The sequence below is a fragment of the Scatophagus argus genome, chromosome 21 (genome assembly GCF_020382885.2).
Source record: "Scatophagus argus isolate fScaArg1 chromosome 21, fScaArg1.pri, whole genome shotgun sequence".
NCBI classification, from domain to species: Eukaryota; Metazoa; Chordata; class Actinopteri; family Scatophagidae; genus Scatophagus; species Scatophagus argus.
In genome coordinates, this window is record NC_058513.1 from 20,032,746 (window position 1) to 20,042,212 (window position 9,467).

General features: G+C 45.1%; 1 long non-coding RNA gene across 1 annotated transcript; it reads right to left on the reverse strand.

Annotated features, from left to right (window-relative positions):
• Positions 1 to 249, reverse strand: LOC124053251. The gene is made up of 2 exons (XR_006842119.1): positions 206 to 249; positions 1 to 110 (listed from the first exon to the last, which is right to left on the reverse strand). It is a non-coding gene; the product is annotated as an uncharacterized LOC124053251 (long non-coding RNA).
• Between the last annotated feature and the right edge of the window lie 9,218 nt (positions 250 to 9,467).

Genomic DNA, 9,467 nt, shown 5'->3' on the forward strand with positions numbered 1-9,467 from the left:
TTATATTAGAATCTCTTTATTTTTCAAAAGTACAATGTACACAAGAGTATGAGCTGATATAACAGCAGCTCATCATGCCAGGTTTCAGCAGTCTGTGGATGATCCTGTTCCTATGGAGGTATTGCACACACACACACAGAGTTACATACAGTGGACACAAGAATTCTGGGCACAATAGCAACCATAATACCATAGTCTTTCTCACCTGGACTGCTCCCAGCATCTGGTAAAAGTGGAGTTTTGCAATGGACTCAGTAAGCTGCTGATGAGCCTTCACTTTGTGGAACTCTGCCCTCTCCATCCTGACAGACAGACACGCAAAAATAATCCGATCCCCATCTTTCCGTATTTCCAGTGTTCTGGGAACAATAACAACCATAATACTATGGTCTGTCTCACCTGGACTGCTTTCAGCATCTGGTAAAAGTAGAGTTTTGCGATGGACTCACTAAGCTGCTGCTGAGCCTTCACTTTGTGAAACTCTCCTCTCTCCATCCTGACAGACATGCAAAAATGATCTGATCCCCATCTTTCCCTATTTCCAGTCATGTAGTCCCCTTTATCTGTAGACGTTAAAGCGTATGAAATTCAGAATTTGCCCTTCCCCCACCCGACTTAAGGTTTACTAAGCAAGGTTTTGGCTGCCTGTTCAGCCATACAGGTGACGTCTGATTTTGGAAGTTGGAATTTGGGTGCTGGTATATCAGGGAAGGGAGCTGGAATCCATTTTATCAGGTGAAATACAGAGTTTAAGATGAATATGAGTGCTGGTATACATCATCATCAAGCTGGAATCCACCTTTCAAGGTGACATCTGATTTTGGAAGTTGGAATTTGGGTGCTGGTATATCAAGGAAGGAAGCTGGAATCCACCTTTCCAGATGACATCTGATTTTGGAAGCTGGAATTTGGGTGCTGGTATACATCATCATCAAGCCGGAATCCTACTTTCAAGGTGACGTCTGATTTTGGAAGTTGGAAGCTGAAAGTTGGAATTTGGAAGTTGGAATTTGGGTGCTGGTATATCAAGGAAGGAAGCTGGAATCCACCTTATCAGGTGAAGTGCAGAATTGTAATTGGGTATGGGGGCTGGTATACATCATCATCAAGCTGGAATCCACCTTTCAAGGTGACATCTGATTTTGGAAGTTGGAATTTGGGTGCTGGTATATCAAGGAAGGAAGCTGGAATCCACCTTATCGGGTGAAGTGCAGAGTTATATGTTGGATATGTGTGTTTTTATGCATCATCATCAAGCTGGAATCCACCTTTCAAGGTGACATCTGATTTTGGAAGTTGGAATTTGGGTGCTGGTATATCAAGGAAGGAAGCTGGAATCTACCTTATCGGGTGAAGTGCAGAGTTATATGTTGGATATGTGTGTTTTTATGCATCATCATCAAGCTGGAATCCACTTTTCAAGGTGACGTCTGATTTTGGAAGTTGGAAGTTGGAATTTGGAAGTTGGAATTTGGAAGTTGGAATTTGGAAGTTGGAATTTGGGTGCTGGTATATCAAGGAAGGAAGCTGGAATCCACCTTATCAGGTGAAGTGCAGAGTTGTAAGTTGGATATGGGGGCTGGTATACATCATCATCAAGCTGGAATCCACCTTTCAAGGTGACATCTGATTTTGGAAGTTGGAATTTGGGTGCTGGTATATCAAGGAAGGAAGCTGGAATCCACCTTATCGGGTGAAGTGCAGAGTTATAAGTTGGATATGTGTGCTTTTATGCATCATCATCAAGCTGGAATCCACTTTTCAAGGTGATATCCGATATTGGAAGTTGGATATGGGTGCTGGTATACATCGTCATCAAGCTGGATTCCACCTTTCAAGGTGACATCTGATTTTGGAAGGTGGACTTTGGGTGCTGGTATATCAAGGAAGGAAGCAGGAATCCACCTCATCAGGTGAAGTGCAGAGTTGTAAGTTGGATATGGGGGCTGGAATACATCGTCAGAATCAGAATCATCTTTATTTGTCAAGTACGTGTGACCATACAAGAAATTTGATTGCAGATTTTTCTCTCTCCTGGTCACTACACAAAATCTTAAAAAACAAAAAATAGAAAATAATAATAATAACAATAAATTAAAATGATAATAAATAATAATCGAAATATAAAAAATGAAGAAGTTAAAATGATAATAATAATCATTATCAAGCTGGAATCCACCTTTCAAGATGACATCTGATTTTGGAAGCTGGAATTTGGGTGCTGGTATACATCATCATCAAGCCGGAATCTGATTTTGGAAGTTGGAATTTGGGTGCTGATATACATTGTCATCAAGTGGGAATGCAACTTTCAAGGTGATGTCTGATTTCGGAAGTTGGAAGCTAGAAGTTGGAATTTGGAATTTGGAATTTTGGAATTAGGGTGACACCTGGTGGTGGCGTCGGCATTACATGTTGTCGGATCTTGATAAAATTGGTATCAAAAAATGCGGAAAAAAATTAGAAAAAATGTGGTGATGGTTTCCAAGCCGAGAAACCTTAGGGGAATTTAAAAATTGAGTTTAAGTGAAAATGCAAAAAGTTGGAAGGAGGGGAATTTTGAGAATCAGGAGGCCAAGAGAAACATTTCTGTGCAAACGCCGTCTCTCTACGACCATTTTGAAAATTTGGCCCGTGGTAAGATTTCCCCTAATTAGATTAGATTAGATTAGGATTAGGGTTAGTGTTAGTGCGGGTGAAAATATACCACTTAGGGTTAGGGTTAGGGTTAGGACTAAGGGGATAAAAGCAGGATGGCAAAATTTGCCATAGGGTTAGGGTTAGGGTTAGGGTAGACTAAGGGGATAAAAGCAGGATGGCAAAATTTGCCATCCTCCTTTTACTGGAATAACTTGGGCTAGGAAGGTGGTAGAGAGATGAAACCAAGTCCTACCCCCCCAAATGTGGCCACGAGTTTGTACGACATACAATTCCGGAGATACGGCAAATTCCAAATCGTGGTTTGTTTCTATGGCTGAGTGTGTGTGTGTGTATGAGATTGTGTGTCTCTGTGTGTGCGTGTCTCTTTGTGAGTGTGCGTCTTTGTGTGTGTGTGTGAGTCTGTGTGTGTCTGTGTGTGTGTTAGGGTTAGGGTTAGCATGCTGTTTTGCACTTGGTTCTTAGAGGATGCTCCATTAGGGTTATAGTGTTAGTGCGGGTGAAAATATGCCACTTAGGGTTAGGGTTAGGGTTAGGGGTTAGGAATTAAGATTAGCCTGTCCCCCCATAAGGGTTAGGGTTAGGGTTAGACTAAGGGGATAAAAGCAGGATGGCAAAATTTGCCATCCTCCTTTTACTGGAATAACTTGGGCTAGGAAGGTGGTAGAGAGATGAAACCAAGTCCTACCCCCCCAAATGTGGCCACGAGTTTGTACGACATACAATTCCGGAGATACGGCAAATTCCAAATCGTGGTTTGTTTCTATGGCTGAGTGTGTGTGTGTGTATGAGATTGTGTGTCTCTGTGTGTGCGTGTCTCTTTGTGAGTGTGCGTCTTTGTGTGTGTGTGTGAGTCTGTGTGTGTCTGTGTGTGTGTTAGGGTTAGGGTTAGCATGCTGTTTTGCACTTGGTTCTTAGAGGATGCTCCATTAGGGTTATAGTGTTAGTGCGGGTGAAAATATGCCACTTAGGGTTAGGGTTAGGGTTAGACTAAGGGGATAAAAGCAGGGTTAGGGTTAGGGTTAGACTAAGGGGATAAAAGCAGGATGGCAAAATTTGCCATCCTCCTTTTACTGGAATAACTTGGGCTAGGAAGGTGGTAGAGAGATGAAACCAAGTCCTACCCCCCCAAATGTGGCCACGAGTTTGTACGACATACAATTCCGGAGATACGGCAAATTCCAAATCGTGGTTTGTTTCTATGGCTGAGTGTGTGTGTGTGTATGAGATTGTGTGTCTCTGTGTGTGCGTGTCTCTTTGTGAGTGTGCGTCTTTGTGTGTGTGTGTGAGTCTGTGTGTGTCTGTGTGTGTGTTAGGGTTAGGGTTAGCATGCTGTTTTGCACTTGGTTCTTAGAGGATGCTCCATTAGGGTTATAGTGTTAGTGCGGGTGAAAATATGCCACTTAGGGTTAGGGTTAGGGTTAGGGGTTAGGAATTAAGATTAGCCTGTCCCCCCATAAGGGTTAGGGTTAGGGTTAGACTAAGGGGATAAAAGCAGGGTTAGGGTTAGGGTTAGGGTAGGGTTAGGGTTAGGGTTAGGGTTAGGGTTAGGGTTAGGGTTAGGGTTAGGGTTAGGGGTAGGGTTAGGGTTAGGGTTAGGGTAGACTAAGGGGATAAAAGCAGGATGGCAAAATTTGCCATCCTCCTTTTACTGGAATAACTTGGGCTAGGAAGGTGGTAGAGAGATGAAACCAAGTCCTACCCCCCCAAATGTGGCCACGAGTTTGTACGACATACAATTCCGGAGATACGGCAAATTCCAAATCGTGGTTTGTTTCTATGGCTGAGTGTGTGTGTGTGTATGAGATTGTGTGTCTCTGTGTGTGCGTGTCTCTTTGTGAGTGTGCGTCTTTGTGTGTGTGTGTGAGTCTGTGTGTGTCTGTGTGTGTGTTAGGGTTAGGGTTAGCATGCTGTTTTGCACTTGGTTCTTAGAGGATGCTCCATTAGGGTTATAGTGTTAGTGCGGGTGAAAATATGCCACTTAGGGTTAGGGTTAGGGTTAGGGGTTAGGAATTAAGATTAGCCTGTCCCCCCATAAGGGTTAGGGTTAGGGTTAGACTAAGGGGATAAAAGCAGGGTTAGGGTTAGGGTTAGGGTAGGGTTAGGGTTAGGGTTAGGGTTAGGGTTAGGGTTAGGGTTAGGGTTAGGGTTAGGGTAGACTAAGGGGATAAAAGCAGGATGGCAAAATTTGCCATCCTCCTTTTACTGGAATAACTTGGGCTAGGAAGGTGGTAGAGAGATGAAACCAAGTCCTACCCCCCCAAATGTGGCCACGAGTTTGTACGACATACAATTCCGGAGATACGGCAAATTCCAAATCGTGGTTTGTTTCTATGGCTGAGTGTGTGTGTGTGTATGAGATTGTGTGTCTCTGTGTGTGCGTGTCTCTTTGTGAGTGTGCGTCTTTGTGTGTGTGTGTGAGTCTGTGTGTGTCTGTGTGTGTGTTAGGGTTAGGGTTAGCATGCTGTTTTGCACTTGGTTCTTAGAGGATGCTCCATTAGGGTTATAGTGTTAGTGCGGGTGAAAATATGCCACTTAGGGTTAGGGTTAGGGTTAGGGGTTAGGAATTAAGATTAGCCTGTCCCCCCATAAGGGTTAGGGTTAGGGTTAGACTAAGGGGATAAAAGCAGGGTTAGGGTTAGGGTTAGGGTAGGGTTAGGGTTAGGGTTAGGGTTAGGGTTAGGGTTAGGGTTAGGGTTAGGGTTAGGGTTAGGGTAGACTAAGGGGATAAAAGCAGGATGGCAAAATTTGCCATCCTCCTTTTACTGGAATAACTTGGGCTAGGAAGGTGGTAGAGAGATGAAACCAAGTCCTACCCCCCCAAATGTGGCCACGAGTTTGTACGACATACAATTCCGGAGATACGGCAAATTCCAAATCGTGGTTTGTTTCTATGGCTGAGTGTGTGTGTGTGTATGAGATTGTGTGTCTCTGTGTGTGCGTGTCTCTTTGTGAGTGTGCGTCTTTGTGTGTGTGTGTGAGTCTGTGTGTGTCTGTGTGTGTGTTAGGGTTAGGGTTAGCATGCTGTTTTGCACTTGGTTCTTAGAGGATGCTCCATTAGGGTTATAGTGTTAGTGCGGGTGAAAATATGCCACTTAGGGTTAGGGTTAGGGTTAGGGGTTAGGAATTAAGATTAGCCTGTCCCCCCATAAGGGTTAGGGTTAGGGTTAGACTAAGGGGATAAAAGCAGGGTTAGGGTTAGGGTTAGGGTAGGGTTAGGGTTAGGGTTAGGGTTAGGGTTAGGGTTAGGGTTAGGGTTAGGGTTAGGGTTAGGGGTAGGGTTAGGGTTAGGGTTAGGGTAGACTAAGGGGATAAAAGCAGGATGGCAAATTTTGCCATCCTCCTTTTACTGGAATAACTTGGGCTAGGAAGGTGGTAGAGAGATGAAACCAAGTCCTACCCCCCCAAATGTGGCCACGAGTTTGTACGACATACAATTCCGGAGATACGGCAAATTCCAAATCGTGGTTTGTTTCTATGGCTGAGTGTGTGTGTGTGTATGAGATTGTGTGTCTCTGTGTGTGCGTGTCTCTTTGTGAGTGTGCGTCTTTGTGTGTGTGTGTGAGTCTGTGTGTGTCTGTGTGTGTGTTAGGGTTAGGGTTAGCATGCTGTTTTGCACTTGGTTCTTAGAGGATGCTCCATTAGGGTTATAGTGTTAGTGCGGGTGAAAATATGCCACTTAGGGTTAGGGTTAGGGTTAGGGGTTAGGAATTAAGATTAGCCTGTCCCCCCATAAGGGTTAGGGTTAGGGTTAGACTAAGGGGATAAAAGCAGGGTTAGGGTTAGGGTTAGGGTAGGGTTAGGGTTAGGGTTAGGGTTAGGGTTAGGGTTAGGGTTAGGGGTAGGGTTAGGGTTAGGGTTAGGGTAGACTAAGGGGATAAAAGCAGGATGGCAAAATTTGCCATCCTGCTTTTACTGGAATAACTTGGGCTAGGAAGGTGGTAGAGAGATGAAACCAAGTCCTACCCCCCCAAATGTGGCCACGAGTTTGTACGACATACAATTCCGGAGATACGGCAAATTCCAAATCGTGGTTTGTTTCTATGGCTGAGTGTGTGTGTGTGTATGAGATTGTGTGTCTCTGTGTGTGCGTGTCTCTTTGTGAGTGTGCGTCTTTGTGTGTGTGTGTGAGTCTGTGTGCGTCTGTGTGTGTGTTAGGGTTAGGGTTAGCATGCTGTTTTGCACTTGGTTCTTAGAGGATGCTCCATTAGGGTTATAGTGTTAGTGCGGGTGAAAATATGCCACTTAGGGTTAGGGTTAGGGTTAGGGGTTAGGAATTAAGATTAGCCTGTCCCCCCATAAGGGTTAGGGTTAGGGTTAGACTAAGGGGATAAAAGCAGGGTTAGGGTTAGGGTTAGGGTAGGGTTAGGGTTAGGGTTAGGGTTAGGGTTAGGGTTAGGGTTAGGGTTAGGGTTAGGGGTAGGGTTAGGGTTAGGGTTAGGGTAGACTAAGGGGATAAAAGCAGGATGGCAAAATTTGCCATCCTCCTTTTACTGGAATAACTTGGGCTAGGAAGGTGGTAGAGAGATGAAACCAAGTCCTACCCCCCCAAATGTGGCCACGAGTTTGTACGACATACAATTCCGGAGATACGGCAAATTCCAAATCGTGGTTTGTTTCTATGGCTGAGTGTGTGTGTGTGTATGAGATTGTGTGTCTCTGTGTGTGTGTGTCTCTTTGTGAGTGTGTGTCTTTGTGTGTGTGTGTGAGTCTGTGTGTGTCTGTGTGTGTGTTAGGGTTAGGGTTAGCATGCTGTTTTGCACTTGGTTCTTAGAGGATGCTCCATTAGGGTTATAGTGTTAGTGCGGGTGAAAATATGCCACTTAGGGTTAGGGTTAGGGTTAGGGGTTAGGAATTAAGATTAGCCTGTCCCCCCATAAGGGTTAGGGTTAGGGTTAGACTAAGGGGATAAAAGCAGGGTTAGGGTTAGGGTTAGGGTAGGGTTAGGGTTAGGGTTAGGGTTAGGGTTAGGGTTAGGGTTAGGGTTAGGGGTAGGGTTAGGGTTAGGGTTAGGGTAGACTAAGGGGATAAAAGCAGGATGGCAAATTTTGCCATCTTCCTTTTACTGGAATAACTTGGGCTAGGAAGGTGGTAGAGAGATGAAACCAAGTCCTACCCCCCCAAATGTGGCCACGAGTTTGTACGACATACAATTCCGGAGATACGGCAAATTCCAAATCGTGGTTTGTTTCTATGGCTGAGTGTGTGTGTGTGTATGAGATTGTGTGTCTCTGTGTGTGCGTGTCTCTTTGTGAGTGTGCGTCTTTGTGTGTGTGTGTGAGTCTGTGTGTGTCTGTGTGTGTGTTAGGGTTAGGGTTAGCATGCTGTTTTGCACTTGGTTCTTAGAGGATGCTCCATTAGGGTTATAGTGTTAGTGCGGGTGAAAATATGCCACTTAGGGTTAGGGTTAGGGTTAGGGGTTAGGAATTAAGATTAGCCTGTCCCCCCATAAGGGTTAGGGTTAGGGTTAGACTAAGGGGATAAAAGCAGGGTTAGGGTTAGGGTTAGGGTAGGGTTAGGGTTAGGGTTAGGGTTAGGGTTAGGGTTAGGGTTAGGGTTAGGGGTAGGGTTAGGGTTAGGGTTAGGGTAGACTAAGGGGATAAAAGCAGGATGGCAAAATTTGCCATCCTGCTTTTACTGGAATAACTTGGGCTAGGAAGGTGGTAGAGAGATGAAACCAAGTCCTACCCCCCCAAATGTGGCCACGAGTTTGTACGACATACAATTCCGGAGATACGGCAAATTCCAAATCGTGGTTTGTTTCTATGGCTGAGTGTGTGTGTGTGTATGAGATTGTGTGTCTCTGTGTGTGCGTGTCTCTTTGTGAGTGTGCGTCTGTGTGTGTGTGTGTGTGTCTGTGTGTGTCTGTGTGTGTGTTAGGGTTAGGGTTAGCATGCTGTTTTGCACTTGGTTCTTAGAGGATGCTCCATTAGGGTTATAGTGTTAGTGCGGGTGAAAATATGCCACTTAGGGTTAGGGTTAGGGTTAGGGGTTAGGAATTAAGATTAGCCTGTCCCCCCATAAGGGTTAGGGTTAGGGTTAGACTAAGGGGATAAAAGCAGGGTTAGGGTTAGGGTTAGGGTAGGGTTAGGGTTAGGGTTAGGGTTAGGGTTAGGGTTAGGGTTAGGGTTAGGGTTAGGGGTAGGGTTAGGGTTAGGGTTAGGGTAGACTAAGGGGATAAAAGCAGGATGGCAAAATTTGCCATCCTGCTTTTACTGGAATAACTTGGGCTAGGAAGGTGGTAGAGAGATGAAACCAAGTCCTACCCCCCCAAATGTGGCCACGAGTTTGTACGACATACAATTCCGGAGATACGGCAAATTCCAAATCGTGGTTTGTTTCTATGGCTGAGTGTGTGTGTGTGTATGAGATTGTGTGTCTCTGTGTGTGCGTGTCTCTTTGTGAGTGTGCGTCTTTGTGTGTGTGTGTGAGTCTGTGTGTGTCTGTGTGTGTGTTAGGGTTAGGGTTAGCATGCTGTTTTGCACTTGGTTCTTAGAGGATGCTCCATTAGGGTTATAGTGTTAGTGCGGGTGAAAATATGCCACTTAGGGTTAGGGTTAGGGTTAGGGGTTAGGAATTAAGATTAGCCTGTCCCCCCATAAGGGTTAGGGTTAGGGTTAGACTAAGGGGATAAAAGCAGGGTTAGGGTTAGGGTTAGGGTAGGGTTAGGGTTAGGGTTAGGGTTAGGGTTAGGGTTAGGGTTAGGGGTAGGGTTAGGGTTAGGGTTAGGGTAGACTAAGGGGATAAAAGCAGGATGGCAAAATTTGCCATCCTCCTTTTACTGGAATAACTTGGGCTAGGAAGGTGGT